Source organism: Hibiscus syriacus, unplaced genomic scaffold (assembly GCF_006381635.1).
Source record: "Hibiscus syriacus cultivar Baekdansim isolate YM2019G1 unplaced genomic scaffold, ASM638163v2 tig00110684_pilon, whole genome shotgun sequence".
Lineage (NCBI taxonomy): Eukaryota > Viridiplantae > Streptophyta > Magnoliopsida > Malvales > Malvaceae > Hibiscus > Hibiscus syriacus.
The window spans coordinates 1,103,643-1,126,938 of record NW_024062824.1 but is presented as its reverse complement, the minus strand read 5'-3'; positions in this window follow the sequence as shown (position 1 = coordinate 1,126,938).

Genomic DNA, 23,296 nt, shown 5'->3' with positions numbered 1-23,296 from the left:
AACAAGAAAATACTATAAAGTATGATTGAAGAAAAGTTTGGTCGAGACAAAATAAATGTGCAACTTATCACAGAGCACTTATTCTAATCTTTTCTGTTGACAAACAATTATTATGACATGCTTAAGATGCCCGATAGGATTACTAAGTATTCTTAGACGATTGCTATGGCAATACCACTCAGCGTTAACTATTGGGACCGTCGATGCACCCCACGGCGCAATGGAAATAAAACTCGATGGTCTCACCTGCGATCCAAGTATGTAAAACCGAAATCGGGATGAAGGGATGTGAATACTTACAGCGGGTTCCTTGAAAAACAGCAAGAACAGCAGTGAATACTGGTGGTGTAGATCGGTTCGAATCGTAAGCCTCTACGAAATCACGTCTCGGCCTCTCATCAGTTCACTCGATCGAGAGAAATATTTATTTTCCCCAAAATAATTTTTATAGAAAAACGGATGAAGGTTTATGTGTGTGTGTTAAAAACGGATGCTAGACCTAACACACCATTTTATATCCATTAACCTAACATCTTAGGGTTTTCAAAGTTATTTCGAATTAACAATAAAATATTATTTAATTAATTCAATTAAATATACATTAAAGACTTATAATCTGAATTATAAACTTTAATGTTTATTTAAACACTTATTTAATTATTCCAAAGTATATATACCATTTAAAAGAGTTGTAATCTAAATTACATTCTTTTGATGCTTACTTACTATATTCGGGATAATTAAAATCATATGTATATCAAATATACATATCATAACTCTAGATATATTTTAGTAGCATACAACAAATTGTACATTTTTACTCATTTCAATCCTAAGGTATGACCCTGTAGGTTATTGTAACGTTAGTAGTAATTATTAGAACACTTCTAATATTACATACAATGAGTGACATCTAGCAATATATCATTGTCACCTAAGTTACAAGAAATTATGATTCGACATTTCATCTTCATGATTAACTTTTTTATGTATTACATCCTTTTGTCCTTTATATCTAGAATAGGCACAAGTCTTAGAATAGTCACACTTCTATAGCCCATCTATTGTTTCTTGATATATAGAGTAGACTATAATTAACGAATATGATATCACATATCAACTTATTCGAGCATGGCCATGCATTTATAGTCTCACTCACTCAAGTGGCATGTGATATATTTCCTATTATGTAGGAAGGACAAATCCTATCTTAACCATATACACCCACTACATATATCGAAATATATTCAATAACAGTCTTTATAGTGCAAACAGTTATGAAGCATGTTTAAGTGTATCAAAACATACAACAATATATGTTGGGAAGACATTGATCTCAAATCTGAGGATCATACATATAGTTATCACCATGAGAAATGTTATGTCCGTTACATAATAATCCATGACATATGCTTATGATGGGTCAATCCAACACATTGTTCTCTAACAATATAATCATGTATCAATTTTGACATCTCTATGTCAATGAAAACTCCTTGTCATCAATCAATAACATGTTAGTCTTAAGCGTATTATTATTATCCATATCCTTAATAATACTTGACTATGGATCTTTTAATAATGTTATTGTATGGACTTTATTATCTTTCAGTTTATGTTAAACACTGACACAAAACTGAAAATAATAGTGGTAATGCCTTTATTCAATAAAGGTAAATAAATATATTATTACAATCATCATATAATTGGTCTTTGGGCATACTCTAACAATCTCCCACTAGCAGTAAGACCAATCACTTACATATCTAGTACCGAGTGACTCAGTGTGACAATCATGCCTCTACTGTGTAAGAGGCTTCGTCAAGGGATCAACAATGTTGTCATCCATGCGTACTCTGCATATTTCCATATATCCTTTATATATGATCTCTCGAATAAGATGAAAGCGCCTAAGAATATGTTTGGATCGTTGATGAGATTTGGGTTCCTTTGCTTGTGCAATGGCTCCATTATTATCACAACAGAGTTCTACATCATCTGATATGCTGGGAACAACCCCTTATTCCAATATGAACTTCCTGATCCAAACAACCTCTTTTGCTGCTTCACTAGATGCAATGTACTTAGCCTCTATTGTAGAATCAACTATTGTGTCTTACTTTGAACTTTTCCAGCTCACAACACCTCCATTAAGACAAAACACAAAACCCGATTGCGATCGTGAGTCATCCTTGTCACTTTGGAAGCTGACATCAATATAACCTTTTATACTAAGCTCTTCCTCCCCTCCATAGACAAGAAATTTATCCTTAGTTCTTCTTAAGTACTTAAGGATATTTTTAACCGCAACCCAATGATTTTCACCAGGGTTCACTTGATACTGACTCGTCATGCTTAAAGTATATGATATATCTGTTCGAGTACATATCATGGCATACATGATAGAACCAATAGCCGAAGCATTTGGAATCTTATTCATCCGTTCTCTTTCTTGTGGAGTTGAAGGACACATTTCCTTTGAAAGAGAAATGCCATGTCTCATAGGCAAAAATCCTTTCTTGGATTCTTCAATACTAAACCTTTTCAGCACTTTGTCTATATATGTACTTTGACTCAGACCTAGAAGTCGTTTTGATCTATCTCTATAGATCTTAACTCCTAAGATATACGATGCCTCACCCAAATCTTACATAGAAAAACAACTACCTAAGGCTGTAAAGTAGGTATATCATTTTCTATGATGAGTATGTCATCTACATACAAGATTAGGAAAGAAACAATTCTCCCACTAGCCTTCTTATAAACACAAGTCTCATCTTCATTTCTGATAAAACCAAAATCTTTGATTGCATCATTGAAACAAAGATTACAGCTTCGAGAAGCTTGATTTAGTCCATAAATAGACCTCTGTAGCTTACAAAACTTTCCAGCATTTCTTGGAATGGAAAAACCTCCTGGTTGTGTCATATACACATCCTCTTCAAATTTTCCATTAAGTAAAGTGGTTTTGACGTCCATTTGCTAGATTTCATAATCATGGAATGCAGTTATTGCGAGCAAGATCATGATGGACTTAAACATAGCTATTGGGGATAATGTTTCGTCATAGTCTACACCATGAACTTGTCGAAAACCTTTAGAAACTAATCGCCCCTTGTTTGTTTGTACATTACCATCTATGTCGATTTTCGTCTTGAAAACCCATTTACACCCTATAGGTTTGACCCCTTCAGGTGGTTCAACCAAAGTCCATTCTTGATTTACTAACATGGAATCCATTTCAGATCTCATGGCTTCAAGCCATTTCTCAAAGTCTAGGCTAGGCACTGCCTCTTGATAAGTCCTTGGCTCATCTTGATCTATAAGAAGAACATCTTCATGTGTCATAACGAGAAATCCAAATCTCTCAGGTGCACGGCGTTCTCTTGTGGATCTACGCAGTGGTTGTTTTTCTAAATCTGTTGAATGCTCCTCACCAATTTGTGAAACATGCTCAACTTTAGGTTCATTTATCTGTTGTTCTTGAACTTCTCCAAGTTCAATCTTTATACCATTCCCTTTTTTTTGAGAGAAATTCTCTTTCGAGAAAAACTCATGTTCGAGCAACAAACACTTTGTTCTTGTTATGGTTGAAGAAATAATATCCCTTAATTTTTTTAGGATATCCAAAAAAATATACACTATTGAGATTTAGGTTCGAGCTTTGTAGACATCTGATGTTTTACACAAACTTCACAACCCCAAAAATTCATAAAAGACATATTGGGACGTTTCCCAATCCATATATCGCATGGTGTCTTTTGAACCGATTTAGATGGAATATGATTTACTGTGAAAGTGATTGTTTCAAGTGCATGTCCCCAAAACAAAGTTAGAAGATCACTATGACTCATCATCGATTGAACCATGTCTAACAGTGTTCGATTCCTTCTTTTAGAAACTCGTTTCCGCTGTGGTGTACCAGGTGGTGTAAGTTGTGAGATAATCCCACATTCTTTTAGGAGTTCATCAAACTCTATGCTTAAGTATTCTCCACCTTGATCTGATCGAAGTGCCTTAATACTCTTGCCTAGTTGATTTTGTACTTCATTTTTAAATTCCTTAAACTTTTCAAGGGCTTCAGATTTATGGCGCATAAGATAAATATACCCATATCGACTGAAGTTATCGACGAAAGTAATGAAGTAATGGAATCCACCTCTGGCTTGTGTATTCATTGGTTCACATACATCACTATGTATGAACCCCAATAAATCACTTGCTCACTCAACTTTATTATTAAAATGAGCTTTAGTCATTTTTTCCCAACAAGTAAGATTCGCATACATCATATTGTTCGAAAACAAATGAATCTAAGAATCCATCTTTATGGAGTTTTGATATGTGTTTCTCATTTATATGGCCTAAACGACAATGCCAAAGATAAGTTTGATTCGAGTCATTTGTTTTTTAATATCTTAGTATTTATGTTATAAATGGTGTTTTGTTGATCCAAAATATAGAGACCATTAACCAATTGTGTCAAACCATAAAAAACACTATCGAGATAAAAAGAACAACAATTATTCTTAATAATAATCTCAAAACCAATCTTGTCCAAACAAGAATTTGAAATAATGTTCTTAGTCAAACTAGGCACATAATAAGGATCCTCAAAATTTAAATCAAGTCCCCTAGGCAAAGATAAAAAATATGTCCCTATAGCTAATGCATCAACTCTTGCTCCATTTCCCACTCATAGGTCCACGTCTCTTTTAGCCAGATTCCTTTTCTTTTGCATTCCATGTACAGAAGTACAAATATGAGAACCACAACCGGTATCTAATACCCAAGAAGTAGATATTGACAAATTAACATCAATAACATAAATACCTGAAACAAATGTTCTGTTTGCTTTTGCCTTCTTGACCTCCTCAAGGTAAACAAGGCAGTTTCTCTTCCAGTGTCTGGTCTTATCGCAATGGAAACATTTTCCTTCCTCACTAACTCCCCCTTTGGGTTTCAATGCATTTTTCCCTTTTGGTTTGGCCTTACCATTACCCTTTGACTTTGCCACTACCTTTTCTTTCTTTTTACTTTGTCCTTGTGAACCATCAGAATGGGCTTAGGTCCAACCTTTTTCATGTTACTTTCAGCAGTTCATAACATGCCAAGTAACTGTGGCAAAGTCTTGTTAATTTCATTCATGTTGAAATTAAGGACAAATTGGCTAAATTTATCTAGCAACGATTGCAGGATAACATCGATAGCCAATTCATCTTTGAGAGGAAATCCCAGCTTTTCCAACGTTTGGATGTCGCCCATCATCTTGATGAAATGAGCTCCTACAGGAGTTCCCTCTGCCATTTTGCATTGAAATATAGGTCTAGAGGTCTCATATCTCTCTTGACATGCTTGCCCTTTATATATTTCTTTGATATTTTGAATAATCTCATATGCAACCATGTCCTCATGTTGTTTCTGAAGCTCAGGAGTCATGGTGGAAAGCATTAGACATCCAACATCTAACATATCATCCATATGTTTCTTGAATTTGTTTTTTTCAGCTCTTGAAGCATTAGCTGCTGGTTCATCAGGAACAGGTTCGTCAATGACATATTCCTTCCTTTCCTGTTTAATAACAATTCTCAAATTACGAAACCAGTCAAAGAAGTTTATGACATTAAGTTTATCCTTCTCAAGGAGTGATCACAGTGATAAAGTGTTGTTTGCCATTAAATCTACAACTATGGAAATATTAAAGTAGGTAAATTTTTTGAATTAAAATTTATAAATATTACTTTATTTACAAATTACTCCCACTATTTTATTCAAAATTAAAAACCCTCTATGTTTTAATTTCAAAAACATTCAACGAAACTTTTTCTAGTGGGTGAGGATCCATAATACATCAACTTCCTAAATCAGCTTTGGCTTTTCTTTTAGGATAATGATTATTTAGGTAAGTAACACTTTACTAGTTACATCTCATGTAACTCCTCATTTTGATGAACAACTTTTGATCAAGTCATCTTATGACTTATACAAATATTTAACCTCTAGGTTTCTAATCCTATTAGAATAACCTAGCTAAGTTATTACCAATATTTCAACCGATGAATATCACTTGCTTATTCTTCGTGTTTAACCAAGATAGATTTATGTGCCAATGCTTTGGAAAAGCCCACACAATATCAATCCAAGCCTTAATGAGGGTAAATATTGGACGGTTAAGTTAACTTAGATTATAAAGAGGGATTAACGTAATTATCTCATCATTGTTCGTTTTAATATTAGGCCCTTATTGATCTCATCAATATTCATTCTTATTTTATCATTTGATGCATTACATACATGAAAAATATAACAATAAATAAGATGCAATGGTTATAGCCTAAAACAATGACTAAGGTGGCCTATCCCAAGCTAATGGGAGAACTAAGAACCCTAAAGCCTAAGACTGCTCTCTAGGTATCTTCTCACCATTCTTCTGCTCCTTGTGAATCTTCATAGGTTTACAATTTTAAAAGAAACTCGTTTTACATACGAGTGAGTAAGATGATAAGAGAAATACAACATAGATATAGAAAGGCACGGCTCACAGACTGTACTTCAAATTAAACCATTATAAAGTGAATAAGGGCTTATAACCATGCATGTCAAACACCGTGCAAAGCAAACATATCATATATATACACATTCTTACACCTTTATTAAAAAAATTAATATGGGCCTTTGTCAAAATAGTACTTACGTTTCTATAGAAAAACCTCACGATTTGATAACATTTATCAATATAATCGTGTTTTTTGGATTTTCAATCCCAAAGGTTTTCTGTATCGGAACAACCTTTGTTCCACTGTGAAACACGATCTGCTATCGCACTTCCACAGATCATCATGTCAACTATTGACATATGGATTTCGTAAAATCCTTACAGCAACAAATCTATTGAAAAACATATTAATAAATTAACATATTAATCGTTGCGGTTATCGATTCGAACAATGATATCAACATATTTACCGAAATTGATAAAACTATAACATGCATCTCATACATATCGCATCATCCAAGAATTTAACCTAAATTTAGATCGTACAAGTGACTCTGATACCACTATTGGGACTGTTGGCCCACCCCACGGTGTAGCAGAAATAAAACTCACTGGTCTCACCAGCGATCCAAGTACGTAAAACTAAAATCGGAAGGAAGGGATACGAATACTTACAGCGGGTTCCTTAAAAAACAGTAAGAACAACTTTGAATAATGGTGGAGTAGATCGGATCGAATCGTAAGCCTCCACGAAATCACGTCTCAGCCTCTACTCAGTTGACCCGATTGAGAGAAATATTTATTTTCCCCAAAACTGTTTTTAGAGAAAAATGATTGAATGTCTATGTCTGTGTGTTACAAACGACTGCTAGATCTAACACACCCTTTTATATCCATTACCCTAACATCTTAAGGTTTTCAAAGTTATTTTGAATTAAAAATAAAATATTATTTAATTAATTCAATTAAATATACATTAAAGACTTATAATCTGAATTATAATCTTTAATGTTTATTTAAACACTTATTTAATTATTCTGAATTATATATACCAATTAAAAGAGTTGTAATCTAAATACATTCTTTTAATGCTTACTTGCTATATTCGGGATAATTAAAATCATATGTACATCAAATATACATATCATAACTCTAGACATATTTTAGTAACATACAACAAATTGTACATTTTTGCTCATTTCAATCCTAGGGTGTGACCCTGTAGGTTCTTTTAACGTTAGTAGTAATTATTAAAACACTTCTAATATTACATACAATGAGTAACATCTAGCAATATATCATTGTCAACTAAGTTACAATAAATTATGATTCGACATATCATCTTCGTGATTAACTCTTTTATGTATTACATCCTTTTGTCCTTTATATCTAGAATATGCACAAGTCTTAGAATAGTCACACTTGTATAACCCATCGATTGTTTCTTGATATCTAGAGTAGACTATAATTAACGAATATGATATCACATATCAACTTATTTGAGCATGGCCATGCATTTTTAGTCTCACTCAATCAAGTGGCCTGTGATATATTTCCTATTATGTAAGAATGACAAATCCTATCTTAACCATATACACCCCACTACATATATCGAAATATATTCAATAACAGTCTTTATAATGCAACCAGTTACAGAGCATGTCTAACTATATCAAAACATATAACAATATATGTTGGGATGACATTGATCTCCAGTCTGAGGATCATACATATAGTCATCACCATGATAAATGTTATGACTGTTACATAATAATCCAAGACATATGCTCATGATGGGTCAATTCAATACATTGTTCTCTAATAATATAATCATGTATCAATTTTGACATCTCTATGTCAATGACAACTCCTTGTCATCAATCAATAACATGTTAGTCTTAAGCGTATTATTATTGTCCATGCCCATAATAATACTTGAATATGTATATTTTAATAATGTTATTATATGGACTTTATTATCTTTCAGTTTATGTTAAACACAAACACATAACTGAAAATAATAGTGGCAATGCCTTTATTCAATAAAATTGGTAAATAAATATATTATTACAATCATCATATGATTGGTCTTTGGGCATACTCTAACATTAACTACAACCCTTGGTTTGTCAGACTGTTGTTGTAGCAATACCTCTCAGCATGAACTATAGTCGTTGTCTATCCTACTCTAGCGTCTATCCCTTTTATTCAATTAAAACCTACTCATTATCTTTAAGGTATACAAGTTAGAACATCACCATCTCGGATTCATTCCATTTCTCAAGTAGATCTATCTAAATTCTCTCGAATCTAAGAATCATTATCTAGACAAAAGGCAATCTCTCGACGCTCTTACATTGCCAAGACATGTTTCACCAAGACCCCATACAATCTATCAAAGCTCTTATAGTGTCAAGGTAAAATATTTAAACAATAAACAAAACAGTCATGAGCAAAAACATAATTTATCATTCATAAAATAGAAAATAATTATCTAGGCAAAACAAAGATTAACACCAAGTAAGACAGTCATGGTGCTATCAAAAAGTCATCCAAGTATAATCATTTAATACAACCCCAAATAAATAAAGAAATTAAGAACAAAAGAAGAACGATTTCCAAAATAGGGGGCTCTGTCGTGACAATTCTGACCAGTACCGTGCCTGCCTTAGTGATCAGCCTCTCTCGAGACCTGACCACCGCTCTACTACAGTCTAGCTATGGAGGACACCAAGGAAGATCGATTGGTAAATGGTGGGGAAGCACTACAGTTGCTTGCTAACACTTTCAATAATGCTCTCTAACTTTCTCCCCTCTTCTTTAATGGCTACGGTTGGATATTTATAGAGGGGAATCTCCTAGGGTTTCACATGATTAGAGATTCCTTAAATAACCGTTATTACTTTTTTTAGACTAAAAATAAAAGGTAGTTGGCGGCAGTTAGAATTTTGAGGCTTGCTTGCACGTGAAGGAAGTCATCCAGCTATCTTGTGACATAGGTAATTTCGTCATACCCACTTCTTACTTTCCAGATAAACTTTGCCTTGGCGAGATAGATCTGATCCTCACGTTCTTCATCTTCTCTATTCCATTGACCCTTACGAATTTTGTTGTCGCGACTGAAATGTTCTTCCTCTGTAAATTTCCTGCACATACACAATCCACACATACCCTTTCTCCTCAGCGCATCACTTTAAAGAAAATAAATCTTGCCGAAGCAAAACTTATCCACCACAAGCAAATATAACCTAAATGCAACTAAAATGATGTGCATACTTCATTTAGACGAGTAATAACTTAAGTAAAAAGACTAGAAATTGAGTCTTTTTACGGATCATTACGCAACTCCTTGCTTTCTCTAGCCATGATATGTACTTGTTCTTCTTCATAAGTTTAATCTGGTCAGATCTCTATCTTCTCTGGTCTGATAATGTTGGACTTATCTAATCGGTATCTTCTAAGCATCGATACGTGAAAAACATTGTGGATCTTATCCATATCTGGAGGCAAAACTAATTGATATGCTACTGGTCCGACCCTTTTCAAGATCTCATAAGGTCCAATGAATCTCGGACTCAGCTTTCTTTAGCGCCCAAATCTTAAAAATTTATTTCTAGGCAATACCTTTAGAAATACTTTATCTCCAAGTTGAAATTCTTTTTTTCTTATCAAATCCACATAAGATTTCTACCGATTGGAGGCTAACTTTAGATTGCCCTAAATAATTTTTATTTTCTTCTCCATTTCTTTAATCAACTCTGGCCCAACTAGGTCACAGTCTTTTAGTTCAAAGCAGCTTAATTGTGTTCGACATTTTCTACCATACAAATCTTCATACGGGGTCATCTTAATACTCGATTGATAACTGTTATTATACGCAAATTCCGCTAAAGGAAAATACCTTTCCCATGATCCTTTAAACTCAATCACACATTCCCTTAGCATATCCTCAAGTATTTGGATAGCTCGCTCTGACTGCCCATTTGTCTGTGGATGAAAAGCTATACTGAAGTTCAATCGAGTACCCAATGCCTCATGCAACGGCTTCCAGAATCTTAAAGAAAACCTTGGGTCTCGATCGAAAACTATTGAAATAGGCACTACATGTAGTCTGATTATCTCCTTTATGTACAACTCCGCAAACTTATCCATCGAGTAATCTACTCGAAGTGGAATAAAATGAGCTGTCTTGGTCAATCGATCTACAATTATCCACATGGAGTCTTTTTTACCTTGTGACAGTGGTAGCCCCAAAATAAAATCCATAGCAACTCGCTCCCACTTCCACTCAGGAATGAATATCAGTTGTAGCAATCTAGAGGGCACTTGATGTTCATCTTTCACTTGCTGACATGTTAAACATTTTTCTACAAACTCCGATACAACTCTTTTCATACCAGGCAACCAATAACGACTTTTTAAATCCTGATACAACTTGTTCCCGCCTGGATGCATCGTTAAAGGGATATAATTTTCCTCATAAAGAATATATTTCTTCAATTCATCATTACCAGGAATGTAAAGTCTTCCCCGATAATAAAAACATCCATCGACTCTTATTTCGAAGTATTTGGTCGATTTCTGTTCGACTTTTGTCATTCTCGCCAAGCATTTTTCATCTTGACCTTGTAACTCTTTTATCCAATCCAAAAACATTGGCTTTAACTTAAGCTCAGCAGTCAAGGCACTATATTCCTTTAATGACATATGTGCATCCAAAACCCGCAGAGAGGCAAAAATCTTTTGGCTCAGTGCATCCGCTACCATATTCTTCTTTCCAGGATGATAATCGATAATTAAATCATAATCCTTTAAAAGTTTAATCCATCTTCTTTGCCTCAAGTTCAGTTCTTTCTGAGTCAACAAGTACTTTAGACTCTTGTGATCCGTATAAATATGACACTTCTCCCAATACAGATAATGACGCCAGATTTTCAATGCAAACACAACTGCTGTTAATTCTAAATCGTGCGTCGGATAATTTTTCTCATGATTCTTCAATTGTCTCAAGGCATAAGCCACAAATTTTCCATCTTGCATCAGCATACACCCCAGTCCATTATGGGATACATCACTGAAAACAACATAGTCATTTCCTGACTCAGGTTGTACTAACACGAGGGCCTCTATTATTATTCTCTTGAGCATTTTAAAACTTTCTTAACATTTCTCCATCCAGACAAATGATATATCCTTTCGTAATAACTTAGTTAGCAACAACACTAACATTGAGAAGTTCTTCACAAATCATCTATAATAACCAACAAGTCCCAAAAAACCCTAACTTCAGAAACGTTCTTTGGGGGTTGCCAATCCACTATATCTTGGATCTTTCTAGGCTCTACTCTTATGCCTTCTATTGAGACTAGGTGACCAAGGAAAGCAACTTCAGCTAACCAAAATTTGCACTTTGACAATTTGGCATATAACTTATTCTTACAAAGTGTGTGAAGAACTATTCAAAGATGAGCATCATGCTCCTATCTTGACTTGGAATATACCAAAATATCATCTACAAATACCACCAAAAATTTATCCAATTAAGGTTGGAAAACTCGGTTCATCAAGTCCATGAATACTGCAGGAGCATTAGTCAAACCAAATGACATCACCACAAATTCATAGTGCCTATACCGAGTCCGAAATGTTGTCTTTGAAATATCATCCTCTTTGATCTTTAGTTGATGGTAACCTAACCTTAGATCTATCTTAGAAAATGCCACTGCTCCTTTCAATTGATCAAACATATCATTAATCCTCAGAAGAAGATACTTGTTATTTATTGACTTTATTCAACTGACGGTAATCGATACATAATCGCATAAACCTGTCATTTTTTTTCACAAACAGAACAGGTGCTCCCCATGGAGAAATACTAGGTATTACAAATCCCTTATCGAGTGCAATGCTTAAGGTGCCGCCCATGATGATTATAAAAGATACATGATCAATTGGCACTTTAGTGCAATACATGTATAGAATTTTCTCATTCACTGCACCCATGGCAAATAATGAATAATGGGGAAAATATATAGAAGGATAGCTATGCTGGGCCAACTAAGAAAAATTTTGATAATTGTATGAAATAATTATGGTTTAAGTGAGAAAGGCTTATCTGGTCCTTATGGATTATGAAATTTAAGTTCATCATTCAATAGTCATAAAATAATGATGTATAAATTGTTATATCTTTACAATATTATGTATCACTAAGTAAATACTTAACGTGTGTTGATTTCACGCGTAGGAAATAATCAAGGTTTTGTCGAGTAAGGAGTGCAACAGTAATAACTTTCATCAATTAAAGGTTGAATGGTCAGTAATATAATGACAATCTTATTTATTTTGAAAATTTAGTTGGCATGTAACGGAACTAAAGTAAATATTTTGTAATGTATTTGAAATGATAGTTTAGTATTTTGCTTCTATGAACATCATACTTCGTGGTTGTTAAAATTAAAATAACATTTTACAGGTTTTCAAATGACATAATGTTTTAATAAGTGATGTGACATTTGTATCTCGTGTATGGAAAGGTATACAAAATATAGGTGTTACATTTATTGGTATCAGAGCTACATGTTTAGTTGATGCTCAGTCGAAACTGAGTTTAATTGAATTGAGAAAAAGGATTACATGCCATTAAGATTGTCAAAGTTATTGTAGGGTGTTAATTAGAGTGTGATTGATGTCACTCCTTACCAACTTGAGTGTTATTCTTATGTATGTTCTAATAGATGTCGGAAACTATGGACAAATGTAAGAAAGTAGATGATATTGAAAAGAATGTCACAATCAAAATTGGCCCAAGAGAATCTGACATGATTTCAGTATCATACCGTAGAAGGGTAGAAGTTGCTAGGGATTTTACTATATTCTATAGAAGGAGTGCCCCAACGTTTAACAATGTTTCTGCATTTGAGGAAATGAGTAAGCGGCAAATACATTGACCGCTAAAAGCTTATTGAAGGATGAGTTATTAGTAGATCAATTGATTATGAGTTGTTTAAAAATAAATGTTAAGTTTTATGAACCTAATAGAGTTACTTTTGGAAGGTAATTGGTGAAAATGGATTTTCTAACCATTTCATACTTCAATAAATTATTATTTAAAATCGAGATTAATTCTCGAGAACTTGGAAAATAGTCAAGTTTGTAATGATAGAAAAAAATTCTTTAATAGTGTAATTTTTTTATCATTAACTGCTATGAAGTTATTGCTACAAAGTTGTTAAGTCTTCATATTAAATGATGTGGATAACTAGACTTTCATAGTTGAGAGAGAAAATATTTCAATTACTCGAGATTATTTTAAATGGATATGGAAAAATTACACATACTTCCTCAATAAGGAAATGAAAGATTTTAAAAATAAAAGTATTTTATTTAACTTAATCTCGAGTGAGACGATAGTAGTAAACCTTAGTGGGTCATAATGCAAAGGTGAGTTTGACAGGTGGTAAACAATTGATAAAGATTCCAGGGGCTATGTTCCCGGTGAACTTGGTGGAATTATCATTTGATAAGTTAAGATTATATTGAGTATAGGTTGGTTGTCTCCAAAGACGATTAATTCAAAAAACATCATTGTTCAAGGTAACATCGATAATGATTGTTAAGAAAATGATGTTAGAAATATATATATATATATATATATATATATATATATATATATTATAGCTAATGTGATAGATACTCAAATAATTAAAGTATAATTGTTTGATAATTTCAAAAAAATTTAGAGTTTATAGATGTCTTTTCGGGTAAATTTATTGAGTATCTTTAGATCAAGAGGTTGAATTCAAGGTTGATGGTTATTAAGGTATTGAACATACTTCTATGATTTAGTGTCAAGAGCATTAGGGCTCAATTATAAGAGTTAATTGATCAAAGTTTTATCAGCCCAAGTATTTCATCTTGGGAAGTATTTGTGTGATTAGCAAAAAGAAAGATAAACCTATGTTTTTATGTATAAATTTTGGAAGTTAAATAAGACTCTTCAAAAGAAGAACTTGTATGCCAAACTATACCAATTTGAAATTCTGGTTAGCAGAGATGGTTTTCTTTCGCCAGGTATTTTTAGCATACTTTATAAAAACATATCCTAAGGAAAACTCATGTTGTAGTAATTAGAAACTCCCAAAGAATGATCCTGAAGTTTGGATTTCTTTGAGGACTTACTAGTTACTATCGAAGGATAGAAAAGAGGTCATGAGAGTTGTGAAATGCTAACGAGGATTGTAATATAGACACCATTGTCTATACAGCTTGAGTAAAGTAAAGGATTATGATGTGATCATTGATTATCTTCCAGGAAAGGCCAAGGATGTTGCAGATGTACTTGGATAGAAACCTTTTGCAATTTTGTGAGCTATGGATGTGCGATTAGTATTGAATGAAAAGGGCACTGTAAGTTGAATTAAAGATGAAGCCGATGTTTTTATTTGATTGGAATCTAGTTTGCCCTAAATTAATGAAAGAAATTGATTATAAAATGAAAGTTACAAAAGATAATTTGTTAAGATCGCGTTCGATTGACAAAAGTCTTATGATGATCTAAAGTGAAAAGAGTTTTAATAGCAAGAAGGTGATAAAGTTTTGCTGAAAGTATCGCATTGGGATGAAGTATTGCGGTGTGGACTGAGTCCGAGAGTTATTGAACCTTATGAGATTTTTATTAGTTAGTTTTTGCCTCCCGAAATGGACAAGAACTATAATGTTTTCATGTGTCATTACTTGTTAATTACCGATAAGATCCATTCCATGTTCTTAAATTGGGGAAAATAGAGTTCGACCGGAGTTGAATTATGAAAAAGAACCAATGTAGATTTGGACTCGAGAAAATCCAGAAACTCTGTAACCAAACAATTCTTCTAGTTGAATTATGGTGGTAAAGGTATAAAGTCTTTAAATTTGAGGATGAATTTTTCTTAAGGGGGAGAGCTCAAATACCCCAAATATCAGATCAGGGACTATATCGAAAAGATTTGAAAATTTAAGATTTAATTGAATAAGTGGTAAAAGATGAGTAAAATAATTTGGAATAGTGTTTAGACTAATTTGTATCAATATATAAGTTAAGAGGGCACTTTGGTCTTATAAGAGGGAAAATGTATTTAAAAATATATTAGGGATTTTAAATATGAGGAAAGAGGAAAGTAAAGCATTTCCAACTCTTTTTTCTTCTTATTCACGTTGGTATTACTCTCCTCTCTAGTATAAGGTAAACTTCCATTAGCTAGTGTTTTCTTTAAATTATGGGTTTCTTTTGTAACATGAAATGATATATAACCTTAAGGAAGGAGTAAAGAACATTAAAACTAAGTGGTGGATGTTTTATAGGAGATTTATAGAAATAGGTTTTTGAATGATACATTGATATATGTGTTTTTATTAAGGATTATTAGTAGAATTGACTTGTTAAAGGACTGAAAAAGAGATTAGAAACACGATATATGATTAAAAACATGTTTAGCAAAATTATATGATTTCTTGAGTTGTGATGTTCTATGAATAAGTTAGATGTTAAAAGTGGAAAAATGAAGAAAAGTTAGTTGTGTTAAGTAAATAGGAGTTAGATAGTATTCTTAGAGGTAAAAGTATAAGATTCGAAAGGAAAATTAAGTGAAAATCGAGATGAAAAATGGTAAATCTAGGCAATGGTATCAGTACTGATAGAACAGTATTGATACTATAGGTACAAATGGGATGAACATTATCGGTACTGATGCAAGTGGTACCGATACTAAAGGGGTATCGATACTAACAAAGGGAAGTATTGATACCATGGATCCAAAATATCAAAATGTTATCGATACTAAAAAGGGAGTATCAGTACCATATTATAGTAGTATCGATACTGAAAAAAGGGTATCGATACCATGCAACAAAAAAATATAGATATGGTATTGATATCGAAAAGGGGTATCAGTACCATAGTATAGAAGTATCGATACAGAGTAGTAGTATCAATACTATTGGGCCTGGAATGGCAAGATAGGTTGAAATTGTAATAGAAATTGAAATAATGATACTTTGAATATAATTAAAGTATAATGTTAAGGAAAAGACTAATATTTGGTATGGTATATGTCTTGAATGGATGATTGTGTAGATCATAACCAAGCTCCTGAATCTAGCAAGAAAAGGGGAAAAATAAAGTTGTTGATTAGCCAGATATCTCTACATTTTATTAGCGGGGATTATCAGGTGAGTACATTTATTGTATTCAATTTAGATGAAGATGATTCGTAATGAGTCAAGTTCGAATGTTTTAATTTTAATGTATGTTGTACAGTAGTTAATATGTTTTTATTTCTTGTATGGAAAGGATATTGTAAATGAGTTTTAGAGTATGAACTGCTCTAAAATAAAAGAAAAAAATAATAATGCATATGGGTGCATTATCGGCATGAAAGGATGCCAAAATAATAATGCATATGGGTGCACTATTGGCATGAAAGGATATCAAAATAATAATGCATATGGGTGCATTATCGGCATGAAAGGATGACAAAATAATAATGTATATGGGTGCATTATAGGCATGAAAGGGTGCCAAAATAATAATGCATATGGGTGCATTTTTGGCATGAAAGGATGCTAAAATAATAATTCACATGGGTGCATTATCGGCATGAAATGATGACAAAATAATAATGCATATGGGTGCATTATTGGTATGAAAGGATGCCATAACTAAAACAAATGTATGAACGGATACATTAAGGCATGAAAGGATGCCATAAATGAAATGCATGAAAGGGTGCATTAAGGCATGAAAGGATGCCATAAATGAAATTAACGAATAATTACTAAAGAAAAATGTACAAGAAAGAAAGGTATGTTAGACATACTAAGGATGTTTATGATAATAGTATGAAGAAGTTTGGTTTCAATAATAAGGACTTATCTAATCCTTATGGATGATACAAATTAGTGCAAACCTAAGAATATCATATTAAGTTTATGAATTACCGTATTGGTAGTGAGTGTGCAACCCACGTAAATTATAATACGTTTGTGAATTACCGTATTGAGAAGACGTATGCAAACTATAGAAATTTTTAATGAATTGAAAGAGTTAACCGATATTATGAATAATTATTAGACTAAAAACAGTTCTAAAGAAAAAGATTAATGGCCTTGCTATGCAATTGGGTAGAAAGGTGTCAATTATCCCAGTTAGATGAAAGGTTAAATACATTTGAGTAAAAGATTAATGACCTAGCTATGCAGGTGGCAAAAATGTGTCAATCATGCAAGTTAGGTGAAAGGCTAAAGGCCTTTGGGTAAAAGGCTAAAGGAATTATAATGCATTTTGATATAAACGGTGCATAAGTGGTATGGAAAGATGACATATAGATAAAATGTACAACAATGCATAATTGGTATGAATGGATGTCATAGAGAAAAACGTGAACAATACTTAATGGGCATGAAAGGATGCCCCAAATGAAAATATAAAATGGTGTGTTAACAATGCTTAAGGTTCCACCCATGATATTATAAAAGATACATGATCAATTAACACTTTAGTGCAATACATGTATAGAATTTTCTCATTCACTGTACCCAGGGCAAATAATGAATTATGGGGAAAATATACAAAAGGATAGGTATGCTGGGACTACTAAGAAAAATTCTTATAATTGTATGAAATAATTATGGCTTAACTGCGAAAGGCTTATATGGTCCTTATGGATTATGAAATTTAATTTCGTTATTCAATAGTCATAAAATAATGATGTATAAATTGTGATATCTTTACAGTATTATGTCTCACTAAGTAAATACTTAACGTGTTTTGATTTCACGCATAGGGAACAATCAAGGTTTTGCCAAGTAAGGAGTACAACAGTAACAACTTTCATCAATTAAAGGTTGACTCGTCAGTAACATAGGGACAATCGTACTCATTTTGAAAACTCAGTTGGCATGTAATGGAACTAAATTAAATATTTTGTAATTTATTTAAAATGATAGTTTTAGTATTTTTCTTCTATGAACATCATACCTTGTTGTTGTTAAAATTGAAACAAAATTTTACGGGTTTTCAAATGATAAAATGCTTTAAAAAGTGATGTGACATCCGTATCTCATGTACGGAAAAGTATATGAAATATTGGTGTTACATTTATTGGTATTAGAGCCACAGGTTTAGCCGATTCTCGGCCAAAACTGAGTTTAATTTAATTGTGAAAAAGGATTGCATGCCATTAAGATTGTTAAAGTTACTGATAGGGTGTCAATTAGAGTGTGATTGATGTCACTCCTTATCAATATGAGTGTTATTCTTATGTATGTCCTAATAGATGTCAAAAACTATGGACAAATGTAAGAAAGTAGATGATATTGAAAAGAAGGTCGAGATCAAAATCGACCCAAGAGAATCAGACATGATTTCAGTATAATACCGTAGAAGGGTAGAAGTTGGCAGGGATTTTCCTCCATTCTATAGAAGGAGTGCCCCAACGTTTAACAATATTTCTTTATTTGAGGAAAATAGTAAGCGTTAAATAAATTGACCGATAAAAGCTTATTGAAAGATGAATTATTTGTAGATCAATTGATTATGAGTTGTTTAAGAATAAATGTTAAGTTTTATGAACCTAATAGAGTTACTTTTAGAAGGTAATTAGTGAAAATGGATTTTCTACCCATTTCATACTTCAATAAATTATTATTTAAAATCGTGATTAATTCGAGAACTTGGAAAATTTTCAAGTTCATAATGATAGGAAAAAGAGTAAATTTCTTAATAGTTTAATTTTTTATCATTAACAGCTATGAAGTTATTGCTACAAAGTTGTCAAGTCTTCTTATTAAATGATGTGGATAACTAGACTTTCATAGTTGAGAGTGAAAATGTTTTAATTGCTCGAGAATATTTTAAATAGATTTGGAAAAGTTACACGGATTTCCTCAATAAGGAAATGAACGATTTTAAAAATAAAAGTATTCTATTTAACTTAATCTCGAGTGAGATTATAGTAGTAAACCTTAGTGGGTCATAATGCAAAGGTGATTTGGACAGCTAGTAAACAATTGATAAAGATTCCAGGTTCTATGTTCATGGTGAACTTGGTGGAATTATCATTTGATAAGTTAAGATTATATTGAGTATAGGTTGGTTGTCTCCAACGGCGATTAAATAAAAAAAAATCATTGTTCAAGGTAATATCAATAATGATTGTGAAGAAAATGATGTCATAAACATATATATAGCTTTTATAGCTAATGTGATAGATGCTCAAATAATTAAAGTATAATTTTTGATAATCTCACAAAAATTGGGAGTTTATAGATGTATTTTCGCGTAAACTTATTGTGTATCTCCATATCGAGAGGTTGAATTCAAGGTTGATGGTTATTATGGTATTGAACATACTTCTATTATTTAGTATCAAATAATTTAAGTGAGTCAAGAGAATTAGGGGCTTAATTATGAGAGTTAATTAATCAAAGTTTTATTAGCCCAAGTATTTCATCTTGGGAAGTATTTATGTGATTATCGAAAAGAAATATAAACCTATGTTGTTATGCATAGATTTTGGTAGTTAAATAAGACGCTTCGAGAGAATAACTTGTATGCCAAACTATATCGATCTGAAATTCTAGTTAGCAGAGATGGTTTTCTTTGGCCAGGTTGTTTTAGCATACGTTATAAGAACATATCCTAAAGAAAACACATGTTGTAGTAACTGGAAACTCCCAAAGAATGATCTTAAACTTCGGATTTCTTTGAGGACTTACTGGTTACTATAGAATGACAGAAACGAGGTTAAGAGAGTTGTGAAATGTTAAAGAGGATTGTAATAGAGACACCATTGTTTATACATCTTGAGTAGGGTAAAGGATTATTATGTGATCATTGATTATCTTCCAGGAAAGGCCAAGGTTGCTGCAGATGTACTTGGTCAGAAACCTTTGGCAATTTTGTGATTTATGGATGTGCGATTAGTATTGAATGAGAAGGGCACTGTAAGCTGAATTAAAAATGAAGCCAATGTTTTTATTAGATCAGAATCTAGTTGGCCCTAAGTTAATGAAAGAAATTGATTATAAAATGAAAGTTACAAAAGATAATTTGTTAAGATCGCTTTCGATTGACAAAAGTCCTATGCTGATCTAAAGTGAAAAGAGAGTGAATAGTAAGAAGGTGATAAAGTTTTGCTGAAAGTATCGCATTGGAATTAAGTATTTCAGTGTGGAATGAGTCCGAGAGTTATTGAACCTTATGAGATTTTTATTAGTTAGTTTTTGCCTCCCGAAATGGACAAGACCTATAATGTTTTCATGTGTCATTACTTGTTAATTACCAATAAGATCCATTGCATGTTCTTAAATTGTGGAAAATAGAGTTTAATCGGAGTTGAATTATGAAAAAGAACCAATGCAAATCTGGACTCGAGAAAATCCACAAACTCTGTAACCAAACAATTCCTCTAGTTGAATTGTGGTGGTAAAGGTATAAAGTCTTTAAATTTGAGGACGATTTTTTCTTAAGGAGGAGAATTGTAATACCCCAAATATCAAATCAGGGACTATATAAAAAAGATTTCAAAATTTAAGATTTAATTGAATAAGTGGTAAAAGATGAGAAAAATAATTTGGAATAGTGTTTAACTAATTTGTATCAATAGATAAGTTAAGAGGGAAAATGAATTTAAAAATATATTATGGATTTTAAGTAGGAGGAAAGAGGAAAGTAAAGCATTTCCTACTTTTCTTCTCCTTCTTCACGTTGGTATTGCTCTCCTCTCTAGCATAAGATAAACTTCCATTAGCTAGTGTTTCCTTTAAATTATAGGTTTCTTTGGTAACTTAAAATGATATATAAGCTTAAGGAATGAGTAAAGAAGATCAAAACTAAGTGGTGAATGTTTTATAGGAGATTTAAAGAAATGGGTTTTTGAATGATGTGATCTTATTAAGGATTATTAGTAGAATTGACTTGTCAAACGATTGAATAAGAGATTAGATGCATGAGATATGATTAAAAACATGTTTAGAAAAATAATATGATTCTTGAGTTATGATGTTCTATGAATATGTTATATGTTAAAAGTGGAAAAATGAAGAAAAGTTAGTTGGGTTAAGTAAATAGGAGTTAGATAGTATTGCTAGTGGTAAAAGTATAAGATTAGAAAGGAAAATTAAGTGAAAATCGAGCTGAAAAATGGTAAATATGAGCAATGGTATAGGAACTAATAAAAGAGTACAGATACTATAGGTGTAAATAGGTAAAAATGGGACGAACAGTATTGCTACCAATGAAAGTGGTACTGATACTGAAGGGGTATGGATACTAACAAAGGGAAGTATCGATACCATGGATCCAGAATGTCAAAATGTTATCGATACTAAAAATGGAGTATCGGTACCATAGTATAGTAGTATCGATACTGAAAGAAGGGTATCGATAACATGCAACACATAATATAGAAATGGTATCGATATCGAAAAGGGGTATCAGTACCATAGTGTAGAAGTATCGATACCAGAGTAGTAGTATCAATATTATTGAGCTTGGAACGACAAAATAGGTTGAAATTGTAATAGAAATTGAAATAAGGATACTTTGAATATTATTAAAGTATAATGTTAAGGAATATACTAATATTTGGTTTGATATATGTCTTGAATGATTGGTTGTGTAGATCATAACCAAACTCCTAAATCTAGCAAGAAAAGGGGGAAACAAAGTTACTGATTAGTCGATATCTCTACATCTTATTAGCGGGGATTATCAAGTGAGTACATTTATTATATGGAATTGAGATAAAGATGATTCCTAATGAGTTAAGTTAGAATGTTTTAATTTTAATGTATGTTATACCGTAGTTAATATGTTTTTATTTCATTTATGGAAAGGATATTGTAAATGAGTTTAGAGTTTAAATTGCTCTAAAACGAATGAATAAAATAATAATGCATATGGGTGCATTGTCGGTATGAAAGGATGCCAAAATAATAATGCATATGGGTGCATTATAGGCATGAAAGGATGCCAAAATAATAATGAATATGGGTGCATTATCGGCATGAAAGGATGCCAAAATAATAATGCATATGGGTGCATTATCGGCAAGAAATGATGCCAAAATAATAATGCATATGAATGCATTATTGGTATAAAAGGATGCCATAACTAAAAATTGCATGAACAGATAAATTAAGGCATGAAAGGATGCCATAAATGAAATGCATGAAAGGATGCATTAATGCATGAAAGGATGCCATAAATGAAATTAACGAATAATTACTAAAGAAAAATGTACAAGAAAGAAAGGTATGTTGGACATACTAAGGATGTTTATGATAATAGTATGAAGAAGTTTGGTTTCAATAATAGGGACTTATCTAATCCTTATAGATGATACAAATTAGTGCAAAACTAAGAACTTCATAATAAGTTTATGAATTAACGTATAGGTAATGTGTGTGCAACCCACTTAAATTATAATAAGTTTATAAATTATCGTATTGGCACGACTTATGCAAACTATAGAAATTTTTAATGAATTGAAAGCGTTAACCAATATTCTGAATAATTATTAGAGTAAAAAGAATTCTAAAGTAAAAGATTAATGGACTAGTTGTGTAATTAGGCAGAAATGTGTCAATTATGCTAGTTAGAAGAAAGGCTAAATACAATTTAGTAAAAGATTAAAGGCCTAGCTGTACAGGTGGCAAAACAGTGTCAATCATGCAAGTTATGTGAAAGGCTAAAGGCCTTTGGGTAAAAGATTAAAGGAGTTATAATGCATTTTGATATAAACGGTGCATAAGTGGTAT